Source organism: Pan paniscus, chromosome X (genome assembly GCF_029289425.2).
Source record: "Pan paniscus chromosome X, NHGRI_mPanPan1-v2.0_pri, whole genome shotgun sequence".
In the NCBI taxonomy this organism is placed as follows: Eukaryota; Metazoa; Chordata; class Mammalia; order Primates; family Hominidae; genus Pan; species Pan paniscus.
In genome coordinates this window covers 103,423,270-103,436,515 of record NC_073272.2, presented here as the reverse complement: position 1 = coordinate 103,436,515, position 13,246 = coordinate 103,423,270, and positions in this window count along the sequence as shown.

The following is a 13,246-nucleotide window of genomic DNA, read 5'->3' as shown; positions in this document are numbered from 1 at the left end:
TCTATGGATATAATCATGTGGTTTTTATCGTTGGTTCTGTTTATGTGATGGATTACCTTTATTGATTTGTGTATGTTGAACCAGCCTTGCATCCCAGGGATGAAGCCAACTTGATTGCAGAGGATAAGCTTTTTGATATGCTGCTGGATTCGGTTTGCCAGTATTTTATTGAGGATTTTCACATCGATGTTCATCAGGGATACTGGCCTAAAATTCTCTTTTTTTGTTGTGTCTGTCTCCGCCAGGATTTGGTATCATGATGATGCTGGTCTCATAAAATGAGTTAGGGAGGATTCCCTCTTTTTCTATTGTTTGTAATAGTTTCAGAAGGAATGGTGCCATCTCCCCTTTGTACCTCTGGTAGAATTCGGCTGTGAATCCATCTAGTCCTGGACTTTTTTTTGATTGGTAGGCTATTAATTATTGTCTCAATTTCAGAACCTGTTATTGGTCTATTCAGAGATTCAACTTCTTTGTGGTTTGTCTTGGGAGGGTGTATGTGTCCAGGAATTTCTCCATTTCTTCTAGATTTTCTAGTTAATTTGCATAGAGGTGTTATAGTATTCTCTGATGGTAGTTTGTATTTCTGTGGGATCAGGGGTGATATCCCATTTATCATTTTTTATTGCGTGTATTTGATTCTTCTCTCTTTTCTTCTTTATTAATCTTGCTAGCAGTCTACCTATTTTGTTGGTCTTTTCAAAAAAACACCTCCTGGATTCATTGATTTTTTTTAAGGGTTTTTTGTGTCTCTATCTCCTTCAGTTCTGATCTGATCTTAGTTACTTCTTGTCTTCTGCTAGCTTTTGAATTTGTTCGCTCTTGCTTTTCTAGTTCTTTAAATTGTGATGTTAGGGTGTCGATTTTAGATCTCTCCTGCTTTCTCTTGTGGGCATTTAGTGCTATAAATTTCCCTCTAAACCCTGCTTTAAATGTGTCTGGGAGATTCTGGTATGTTGTGCCTTTGTTCTCATTGGTTTCAAAGAACATCTTTATCTCTGCTTTCATTTCGTTATTTACCCAGTAGTCATTCAGGAGCAGGTTGTTCAGTTTCCATGTAGTTGTGCGGTTTTGAGTGAGATTCTTAATCCTGAGTTCTAATTTGATTGCACTGTGGTCTGAGAGACAGTTTGTTGTAATTTCTGTTCTATTACATTTGCTAAGGAGTCTTTTACTTCCAATTATGTGGTCAATTTTAGAATAAGTGTGATGTGGTGCTGAGAAGAATGTATATTCTGTTGATTTGGGGTGGAGAGTTCTGTAGATGTCTATTAGGTCTGCTTGGTCCAGAGCTGAGTTCAAGTCCTGAATATCCTTGTTAATTTTCTGTCTCATTGATCTGTCTAATATTGACAATGAGGTGTTAAAGTCTCCCATTATTATTGTGTGGGAGTCTAAATATCTTTGTAGGTCACTTAGAACTTGCTTTATGAATCAGGGTGCTCCTGTATTGGGTGCATATATATTTAGGATAGTTAGCTCTTCTTGTTGAATTGATCCCTTTACCATTATGTAATGGCCTTATTTGTCTCTTTTGAGCTTTGTTGGTTTAAAGTCTGTTTTCTCAGAGACCAGGATTGCAACTCCTGCTTTTTTTTTTTTTTTTTTTTTTTTTTTTTGCTTTCCATTTGCATGGTAGATCTTCCTCCATCCCTTTATTTTGAGCTTATGTTTGCCTTTGCACATGAGATGGGTCTCCTGAATACAGCACACTGATGGATCTTGACTCTTTATCCAATTTGCCAGTCGTTGTCTTTTAATTGGGGCATTTAGCTCATTTACATTTAAGGTTAATATTGTTATGTGTGAATAAGACGAAGGTTGCAGTGAGCCAAGATCACGCCACTGCCCTCCAGCCTGGCAACAGAGCAAGACTCTGTCTCAAAAACAAACGAACAAACAAAAACAAAAACAAAAAAAAGCAGTTCTTGTGATATCATTGGCAACAGATTGCAGTATTTAATAGATGCAAAAAGGTCTCTTTAAAACAAACAGGTTTTTTAGAAAAATTCTAAAAAAGGAAGATTGAGTCCAGTTTAGGGGTGAGGTGCAGAAAATATGGTGATATGTGTGCCATTTTAGGTCAAATGTTGGAACAGACTCTAAGATGCTTTGATCCAATCCCTTCTTTTTATAGACAATAAAACTGATGCTGGACGTGCTGGCTCAAGCTTGTAATCCCAGCACTTTGGGAGGCCAAGGCAGGCAGATCACGAGATGAGGAGATCGAGACCATCCTGGCCATCACGGTGAAACCCCGTCTCTACTAAAAATACAAAAATTAGCCAGGCGTGGTGGCATGTCCTGTAATCTCAGCTACTCAGGAGGCTGAAGCACAATAAACACTTGAACCCAGGAGGTGTATCACACCACTGCACTCCAGCCTGGGTGACAGAGCAATATTCTGCCTCAAAAAAAAAAAAATTAAAAAATTAAAAAAAAAAACCTCAGGAACCGAGAAGTTAAGCAAATTGCTAAAGGCAATCTGGGGCTACGGTTTTAACACTGTAGTTTGGAGGACACAGAGAGTTAGGGATGGGGAAGTAATGAAACCTGAGATGCAAAAAAAGGAAAGGTTTGGTTTTAAGCAAAGCAGGGTTTAGGCATCAGACAGTGGAAGGGGCAGAAGCAAACAGTAGCAAGCAGCTCTGGCCTGGAAGAAATTTTCCCAGAGTCTGTCATATCCTTGTTGCTCCTCCCAAAAGGAAGTAACCCTAGGAACTACTGAGAAGTTGTGCCTCCACAATAGTCTCTGACTTACTGAATAAACAAAAGCTACAGAAAATTGTTGTTAAAATCAGAGTTGTTGGTTTTCGTTAGTGACCCAAGTCTTTAAAAGTCTGATTAAAAATTACCTAAATGATACAATCTGAGTGTCCATACTAAATAGAACAAAGAAAGAGGTACTTGACAGGGAGGATCACCAAGATCCTACTACTCAGTCCCACACTCTCCTTGTTTCTTTCATGTAGAGATAAAATAAGAAAAATAGCTATTGGCAATCAACTGTGGAAATTGCTGTTTAATTGACAACTATGCAGCAGTTTTTGGTTGCTATTGACTGAATATATCTCCCTAATTAATATGTTAAAACCTTAATCTTCCATGTGATGGTATTTGGTGGTGGAGTCTTTAGGAGGTAATTACAGTTAGCTATTAATTCGTGAGAGTGGAGCCTTCATAATGGGATTCGTGCCCCTATAAGAAGAGAAAGAGGGTATGGTGGCACATGCCTGTTTTCCCAGCTACTTCAAAGGCTGAAGCAGGAGGATTGCTTGAGCCTAGGAGGTCCAGGCTGCAATGAGTCATGTTCATGCCACTGCACTCCAGCCTGGGTGACAGAGAGAAACTCCTTGCCCCCGCTTTCCATAAAAGAGAGAGAGAGAGAAAGAGAGGAGACCTCTCTTTCTCTCTCTTTTTCTGCTTTGAGGATACAAGAAGAAGGTAGCTATCTGTAAACCAGGAAGGGGGCCCCACTAGACACTGAATCTGCCAAGACCTTGATCTTGAAGGCTCTTTCCCAGCCTTCAGAACTATGAGAAATAAATTTCTGTTGTTAAGCCATCCCGTCTATGGTATTTTTATAGCCACCTAAGAAGACTAAGTCATTAGCTTTTGTTATTAGCTGTATTTCAGCCAAATGAGTCTTCTAATCTGTAGTGTTATTCTTTAGATTGTGATGGCATGGCTCTTTGTCCTAAGGTAATTTTTTTGTATATACTAAATTGAGTTGGAGAGCTATTGTGTCTCTGCATGATACATTTTTAAATTTTTTTCTAGAATATTTCTTTAGTTACAGTAATAAAGCATGTTTATTTGACATTCTGGCAGAGATTTTAACTGGCATTTCCACATGTCACTATTATAATAAAAATTAATGTTTATAATGGGAACCCCTAGACATTGCAAGAGCCCAAATTAATTTCTGGATCATCAAAGAAAAACTAAGGGTTATTATTATTAGGTCTATTTTATGGTATGGAGAATAAGCATTTCATGCATGTTGCATAGTGACATGATAATTAACCACAATATTCTATTTCCCTGGAATGGAGAGATTATTTTCTTCCCCTCTTCACTTTTACTTCCTCATAGAATCCTGTGATTTCACTAGTAGGTTGTTTTGTCCAAATTCCACCCAATGCTTGAGTATTTTCACCAAATGCCTGCCACAGAGTCAATGCTAGAATACCTCAGGAGACAGAAAACTTACCATTTTTTGAAGCAGATCATTATATCTTGCAAAAATGGCACATGATCCCTTATATTGAGTAAATTCTGACTTCTTATGACTTCCACTCCTTGGTCCTAGGGCCACTCAAAACAAGGATTCCACATGACACAGGACTTCCAATAACTAAAGACAGTTCTTTCCCTCCTGGACATGATTTTTATGACTTGAAATATCCCCAGGTTTTTCAGTGAAATATGACATATTTAAGTCCCATTACTGTAGCAATTAAATAAATATCTGTTCAATGTCTTCCCAGCGTCAGGTACTGTTTGAGGTATGAAGGTGAAGAGAGTAAATGGGAAGTGGAAGAAGCATGATTGATACCATGTTAAGAAATGGGGATCTATTGTGAAAGGAACAAGGAATAAAAGAAGGTGTTCTAAGCAAAGGGGTAGGAAGCTTAGGTTTGGGTTAGAGAATGATTACTCTAACGTTGTGGAGGATAGGTGTGGTGGGAGTGGGCATGAGAAGCCTAGAGGAAGGTGACTAGCGAGACAGCTATAACAATAGACAGGAAAAGCTGAAGAGTCACGCAGGTTATGCCATGGCATTTAGACTTTATCCTGCCAATGCCTTCAAAGAAGCATTCACAGAACAGCAGACTACTTGTAGCAGATCCACCTGGGGGCTTTGTTAAAATGCAGATTCCTGGACCCCACCATGACCTGCTTAAAGTCTCAAAGGGTGGTGCAGCCCAGGCATCTGCATCTTATCAAGTTTTTCTGGTGACTCTGATGCAAAGCCCAGATGGCAGTAGTCAGAGAGTTTGTTAGGGCAGTAGAAGCCAACAGGCATCCAGACCTCAAAAAGCCACACTCTGCTAAGACAAAAGAGTTTGGAAATGCCCTGCCTGGGAAGCAGGAATTCACTTCATCCCTCCACCTGCACCAATCTCCCCTTCACTATTTGCCTAGCTGGTGCCTTCTTTTTCTTGGTGTCCAGACTTAAACATCACCCTCTTGGAGTTCTTTCCTGGCCCCTTACTCAGTCTTATAGGTGTTCACAATATCCTGGGGTTTAAAAAATTCTATTGTGTCTCACTTTCCATGTGTGTGATTCTTCAGCAAGGCTCCTTCCTACTAGCCACTAAGCGCCACAAAGTTGAGGCCTGGGCCTACTGTGCACCCTACAGCACCTAGTGCAGGGCCAGGCATAGGGTAGGTGCCAGCTAAAGATTTTTTAATTAAGCCAGGTACAGTGGCACATACTTGCAGTCCCAGCTACTTTGGAGGTCGAGGTGGGAGGATCATTTGATCCCAGGAGTATGACGTCAGCCTGGGCAACAAAGAGAGACCCTGCCTCTGAGAAAAAAAAAAAAGAATGAATACATGAAAGAATGGATGGGAGGCACTGGTGCCTGCCCCAGCTTGAACTACCATGCTTCATGGCAGTGGCTCCATGGGGGTTCATCTTAGCTGCTCTGGTGGCAAGGTTTCTTGCAGCATCATTGTCTTAGTCAGCTCAGGCAGCAATAAAAAATATCACAGGCTAGGTGGTTAAAAACAACAGAAATTAAGCCGAGCATGGTGGGTCACGCCTGTAATCCCAGCACTTTGGGAGGCCAAGGCAGGCAGATCACCTGAGGTCAGGAGTTCAAGACCAGCCTGACCAACATGGAGAAATGCTGTCTCTACTAAAAATACAAAATTAGCCGGGTGTGGTGGCCCATGCCTGTAATCCCAGCTACTCGGGAGGCTGAGGCAGGAGAATTGCTTGAACCCAGGAGGCGGAGGTTGTGGTGAGCCAAGATTGAGCCATTGCACTACAGCCTGGGCAACAAGAGCAAAACTCCATAAAAAAAGAAAGAAAGAAAGAAATTTATCTCTTACAGTTCTGGAGGCTGGAAATCCCAGACTAGGATGGTCAGGCTCTCCAGAGGTTCCTTTTACTAGCTTGCAGATGGCCACCATCTTATTGTTTCCTCACATAACAGAGAGAGAGCGAGAGAGACAGAGAGAGAGAAATCATGCTCTGGTCTCTCCCTTTTCTTATAAGGACACCAATGTCATTGTGAGGACCCCACCCTCATGACCTCATCTAAACCTAATTACCTCCCAAAGATCCCCTTCTCCAAATACCATCCTATAAGGGATTAGAGCTTCAACATATGAATTTCACTAGCATTCATTCCATAACAACCATTAATAGGCTTGAAAGGTGACAAAGAAAGGGACTGGGCCCCTTCTTCATGGGTCCTAGTCTCTAGGCAGAATATGAAGTCAATCCCAACATGTACAGCAAACAGGAAAGCCAAGCTAGCCAGGTCTTGGGCAAGAAGCCACAGGCAAAGGTGCATTTCCAGCCAGTTAGCTGGATCCCCGAAGCCCAGGGGGAAGGGGGCCCTGTTTCTTACTGACCCTCTTGCCCTGGCCCCAGCTCACCTGGCCTCTGGCTCCCCAGCCTTCCTGTCTCCCTGAGAGTGGGCCCTCAGAGTTTCTCTTACAGCTGCTGTGTACAGAATCATGAGAAGGTGGCTTCTAAAGCTCAGGAGCATTGGGCTCCAAGGCAGTGTTTTCAAGGGTGCAGAGAAAACGAGGGGTGGGTCATGTGCCTTTGCATGGCATCACGTGTGATGTGTATCGATCTAAACATATTCTGAAGGGGTGGCTCAGGCTACCTGCAAACAGCCTCTTCTGGGAGACGATATGGCCGGAATGTCACATTCCTTCCAGAAAGACAGACCTGACAGTTTACGGCTCAACAAACCAAGTTCTGGAGAACGAGGCTCTCTGATGAGAGACCAGTAGCTGACATTTATTGGGTGTTTATTAAGGCCATGTGCTGAGTGCTTTATGTGCATTTTCAACAATCGTTTGAGGTAGGTACTGTTGTTGCCCCCATTTTACAGATGAGGAGACTAAGGCTTTGTCAAGCTAAATGGTTTTTCAAGGTTACATATCTTGGAAGAAACAGAGGCCGGCAGCCTGGCAGCAGAGCCCATGGTCTTCATGGCATCAGCATGTGTGTTGCCTTCTGTGTACTAGCAAACAAAGACTCAAAGAGAAGGCAAGCAATATCCCTGGGGTCACACAGCCAGTTAATACCAGAGCTAGAACTAGAAATGCGGTCTTCTCTCCCCCACTCTGGCTCTCCTCCTGACATGGCCTCAGTCACTCAAGGTACAATAGGGATAACTCGTCCCATTTTACACAGCTGAGGTCTCTTCCATCCCATGACTGGATTTTCTATGACTGCTCAGTGCTCAGAAGATTCCAGGACTGGGAATCAATGGTGGAAACAGGCCTCTGGGTTTGACCACAGCTGTGGAGAAAGATGACAGCCCAGATGAGCACCATGGTCACCCCAGGGCCATGAGTCTCTAGAGGTGCCATTCAGCTTCCCAAGTCCCTGGGTTTTGGGGACTCCCTGTCACAGCCCCTTTAGGGGAGCCTCCCACCCCTGCCACTGCATCTCTTCCTCCCCTTGGCTTCTCTCTGTCTAGTTGCGAGGGCTGGGCTGAGTAGGTCACTCCCAACCAGGGCTTTTAATGAGAAGTTTTGCCATACCAAGGCAGCAAAGATGAATAATTCAGTGAAGAAGCCCAGGAAATGTTATTCTTTCAGAGAAGAGTCCCTTGACAGTGGGAAAGGCAGGGAGGGTCTGCTTCTTATTATGGGAGGAATGGGGGCTGGGGTGACAGCAGTAGAGAGAGGTGAAGAGGAGGAAAGCCCCACAGAAATCACTGACTGTGCTTGCTTTCAGGAAAAAGTTTTAAACAGAAAAGTGATTGGAGATCAGAATTGCCTTTTTAAAGAGTAGTCTGACGGCAGTGAGGAGATAGATCAGACTTGGGGCTAGAAGAGGGGTAGGAGGAGCAGAGATGAGGCTGTTTCAATCATTCAGGTTTCAGTTATAATAAGAGGAAAAAGGTAGGACTGACAGAACTAGGTACGAATCATGAAGGAAGAGTCTAGAATGACTCTTTGGTTTCTGAGCACTTCAAAGCAAACTCTCATTTGTTCATTTCTCTCTTAAAATATCTCGTTTTAGGAGTGTTTGGAACATCAAAGAGTAAAATGCAACCATGAGCTGCTCTTCCCACCAGCATGGAATCTAGTGACAGCCTATGTCCTGGCATGTGGAAGATAAGGCAGGCTTTGGGCCACGAGGACCGCCCCCTCCCTGCCCCATCTTTTAACTTTTCCTTCCTCAGGAACTTATTTGCTAAGGCCCACATAACTATATTATCAAATAGTCAATGTTTTTCCATCTTAGCCTTGAGACTAACATGAAGAGATCTGGTTAAATCTCTTCCTGAGGTCTGAGTACATTCTTTTATCACCTTGGATAAACAAGTTGAACAACCTTCAAAAATCTATCCCATATATGCACCTAACAATAGAGCCTCAAAATACATAATGCAAAAAGCTGATAGAATGGAAGGGAGAAATGGACAATTCAACAATAATAATAGTTAAAGACTTCAATATCTTACTTGAAATAATGAGTAGAAAAACTAGGCAACTAAACAACCAAGAAATGACTTGAATAACACTATATACCAACCAGACCTAACAGGCATCTACAGAAAACTCTACCCCCAAACAGTAGTATACATATTCTTCTCCAGTGCAGAATGAACATTCTCCAGGATAGATTATATGTTAAGCCATAACAAAAGTCTCAATAAACTTTAAAAGATTTACATTATCTAAAGAATATTCTCTGATCATGGTACAACGAAATTAGAAATCAACAACTGAAGGAAATTTGGGAAATTCACAAATATGTGGAAATTAACACCCACCTAAATAATCAATAGATAAAAGGATAAATCACATGAAAAATTAGAAAATACCTTGAGATGAATAAAAATGAAATTACAACCTGACTAAACTTACCGGATACAGGAAAAGCAGTGCTTAGAGGAAATTTATACTGTATCTGTAAGTACCTATATTTAAAAGGAAGAAAGATCTCAAATCAATAACCAACTTTTCATCTTAAAACTAGGAAAAGAAGAGTAAACTAAATCCAAAGCAAGCAGAAAGAAGTAAATAACAAAGATTAGAGCTGGGTGCAGTGAGTCACACTTGTAATCCCAGCTACTTGGGAGGCTAAGGTGAGAAAATCACTTGAGTCCAGAAGTTCAAGGTTTCAGTGAGTTCTGGTTGCACCATTGTACTCTAGCCTGGGTGACAGAGTGAGACCCTGTTTCTCAAAAGCAATCAAACAAAAAGATTAGAGGTAAACAAATGAAATAGAGAATAGAAAAGCAATAGAGAAAATCAACAAAATCAAAAGTTGGTTCTTTGAAAAGATCAACAAAATTTAGCTAGACCTACCAAGAAAAGAGACAAGAGTTGACTTACAAAAATCAGAAATAAAGTATCACCTTAAAGAATTTTTTTAATTATAAAGAAAATTATTTTTTAAAAAACCTAGTAAACAAATTAAATAATTTAGATGAAATAAACACATTTCTAGAAAGGCACACACTGCCAAGCCTGACTGAAGAAGAAACAGAACATTTTAGAGATTAAATTAATAATGAGAAAAACCTCCCACGAAGTCCAGGACCAGACAGCTTAACTGGTGAATTCCACCAGGCTTTTACACCAGTTCTTCACAAATTCTTCCAAAAATAGAGGGAACATTTCCCAACTCATTCTATGAGACCATTACTCTCCTGATACCAAAGCCAGGTAAAAGAGAAAACGAGAAAAGAAAAATACAGACCAACAACCTTCACAAATATAGATGCAAACATCCTCAATAAAGTAGTAGAAAACTGAGTCAGGCAACATATAAAAAGGATCATACACCATGACCAACTAGGACTTATCCCAGAAATGCAAACCTGGTTCACATATGAAAGCCAGTCAATAGAATACACCATATTATTAGAATAAGGGTAAAAAATGTATCATCATCTTAATAGATGACAAAATTGAACACCCTTTCTTGATAAAAGAAAACACTCAACAGACTAGGAATACAGGGAATTTCCTTAACCTCATAAAGGGCACTTATGAAAAATCTGCAGTTAACATTCTACTTAATGGGGAAAGACTGCAAGCTTTCCTTCTATGATCAAGAAAAAGACAAGATGTCCACTCTCTCCACTTTTATTTAACATTGTAATGGAAGTTCTAACCAGGTCAATTAGGCAGAAGCAATATACAAGAGGCCTCCAAAGTGGAAAGGAAGATGTAAGACAATCTCTATTCACAGATGATGTGATTTTATATATTAAAAAATTGTAAAGAAGCCCCAAAAATCTATTAGAGCTAATAAATGAGTTCAGCGGGACACAAGATCAACACACAAAAATCAGTCATATTTCTATACACTAGCAATAAGCAATCCAAAAAGAAAATTAAAAATATAATTTCATTTATAATAGCATCAAAAATACTTAGAAAAAAATTAACAAAAAAGTGCAAGAGTTGTACACAGAAAATGACAAAACTTCATTGAAATAAGTTAAATAAGACCTAAATAAACGGAAAGGTGTCCTGTTTTCATGAATTGAAAGGCTCAATATTGTTAAGGTGGCAATATTCCCCAAATTGATCTATAGAATCAATATAATCCCTGGCAAAATCCAAGCTGTTTTGTTTTGTCTTGTTTTGTTTGCAAAAACTGACAAGCTGATGCTGAAATTGATGTTGAAATTGATATGGAAGTGCAAAGAGCTCAGAATAGCTAATACAAACTCGGAAAAGAATAAAGTTGGAGGACTCACATTTGTTGATTTCAAAACTTACTACAAAACTACAGTAATCAAGACAGTGTAATAATGACATAATAATAGACACATAGGTCAATGGGATAGAATTGAGAACCCAGAAATAAACCCTTACATTTATGATGAATCTATTTTCAAAAAGACTGCCAGGATAATTTAATGGGGGAAAGAATAATCTTTTCAACAAATGTGCTGGGATGCCTGAATATCCACATGGAAAACAATGAAATTGGACTCCTGCCTCACAGTATAAACAAAAATTAACTCAAAATGAATTATAGATGTAAAGGTAAGTGTTAAAACTATAAAACTCTTAGAAGAAAACATAGGTAAAAATCTGTGTGACCTTAGATTAGGCAATGATTTCTTAGATATGATAGCAAAAACAAGAGCGACAAAAGAAAAAATAGATAAATTTGACTTCATCTAAGTTAAATACTTTTTTGCTTCAAAGCCACCATCAAGAAAGTTAAGACAACACACAGAATGGGAGAAAATATTTGAAAATCATGTATCTGACAAGGAACTGGTAGCTAAAATATGTAAAGTAGGCCAAACGCGGTGGCTCACTCCTGTAATCCCAGCACTTTGGGAGTCTGAGGCGGGTGGATCACGAGATGAGGAGATGGAGGCCATCCTGGCCAACATGGTAAAACTCCGTCTGTACCAAAAATACAAAAATTAGCTGGGCCTGGTGGCATGTGCGTGTAATCCCATCTACTCAGGAAGCTGAGGCAGGAGAATTACCTGAACCAGGGAGTAAGAGGTTGCAGTGAGCTGAGATCATGCCACTGCACTCCAGCCTGGGCGACAGAGCGAGACTCAGTTTCAAAAATAAATAAGTAAATAAAAATATGTAAAGTACTCATAACACAATAATAGACAAATAATTTTAAAATTGGCAAAATATCTCATAGACATTTCTCTAAAGATATACAAATGGACCATAAGTACATGAAAAGATGTTTAACATCATTAGTCATCAGGGAAATGCAAAACAAAACCATAATGAGATTTCACTTCATACCCAGTAGGATGGCTATGATTAAAAAGCCAGATAATAACAAGTGTTGACAAGGATGTGGAGAAATTACAACCTTCATACATTGTTATTGGAAATGTAGAACGTTGCAGCCACTATGGAAAACAGTCTGACAGTTCCTCAAAAAGTTAAACATAAAATTATCATATGTCTCAGCAATTCTACTCCTAGGCATAAATCCATTAGAATTGAAAACATATGTTCACACAAAAACTTGTACAGGAATGTTTGTTGCAGCACTATTATAACAGCAAAGAAACAGATAAACCCCAAATGCTCATTAACTGAAGAATAGATAAACAAAATGTGCAATCGAATATATATTATTCAGCAATTGAAATATATATTATTTGACAATAAAATGGAACAAAGTACTGATACATGCTACAACATGAATGAACCTCAAAAATATTATGTTAAAGGAAGTAAGCCAGTCACAAAAGACCACATAGTATATGATGCTATTTATATGAACTGCCCAGAACAGACAAATCCACAGAGAGAGAAGGTGGATTAGTGACTGCCTAGTGTTGGGGGTGTGAGGGTGAAAGAATAGGGAAACATTGCTAGTGGGTATGGATCTTCATTTGGGGGTGATGAAAATGTTCTAAGATTGGTTGTGGTCATAGTTGCACAACTCTGTGAGCATACTATTAATAAAACTCATTGGATTGCACACTTTAAATGGGTCAATTGTATATGAATTATATAACCATAAAGTTGTAAAAAAGTAACCTATCATACACTGATAGCTGGTGATATGAGTTTATTTTCACATGTAACTGCAAAGAAAAGCAGAGGCAAAGAATAACCTAGTCGTTTCCCAGTAAAGCAAAGTCTACATCAAGGTTCATTCCTATGTAGCCACTTCCTAAACTGTAGTCCTGCTTACCCTTAATATGTATCAGAAACTCTATGTATCCAACTAGAAAAATTATCAGTGCCCTCAAGAGCAAAGGATGCCATTCCAGGTCAATCATTTGTTTGTTTAATTTGGACCTCAGGTGGCTGAGAATTGAGTTGATCGTATTTCTGAGTTCTTAGTATATTTTCATTATCATTTCAGGCAAGGTCCCTCTCTCTCTATCTTCACCCCCGCCTCTCTCTCTCTCTCTCTCTGTCTCTCTCCCTTTTTTTTTCTCTCTCTCTCTGTCTCTCTCTCTCTTTCTCTCTCTCTCTCTCTTTCTTCTTCTATCATCCCGACCCCTATTTTCCTCTCTCACCTCAGGCACCCACTTCGATCTATTTAATATTGTCTTTAAACATGCTGGTATCTTCG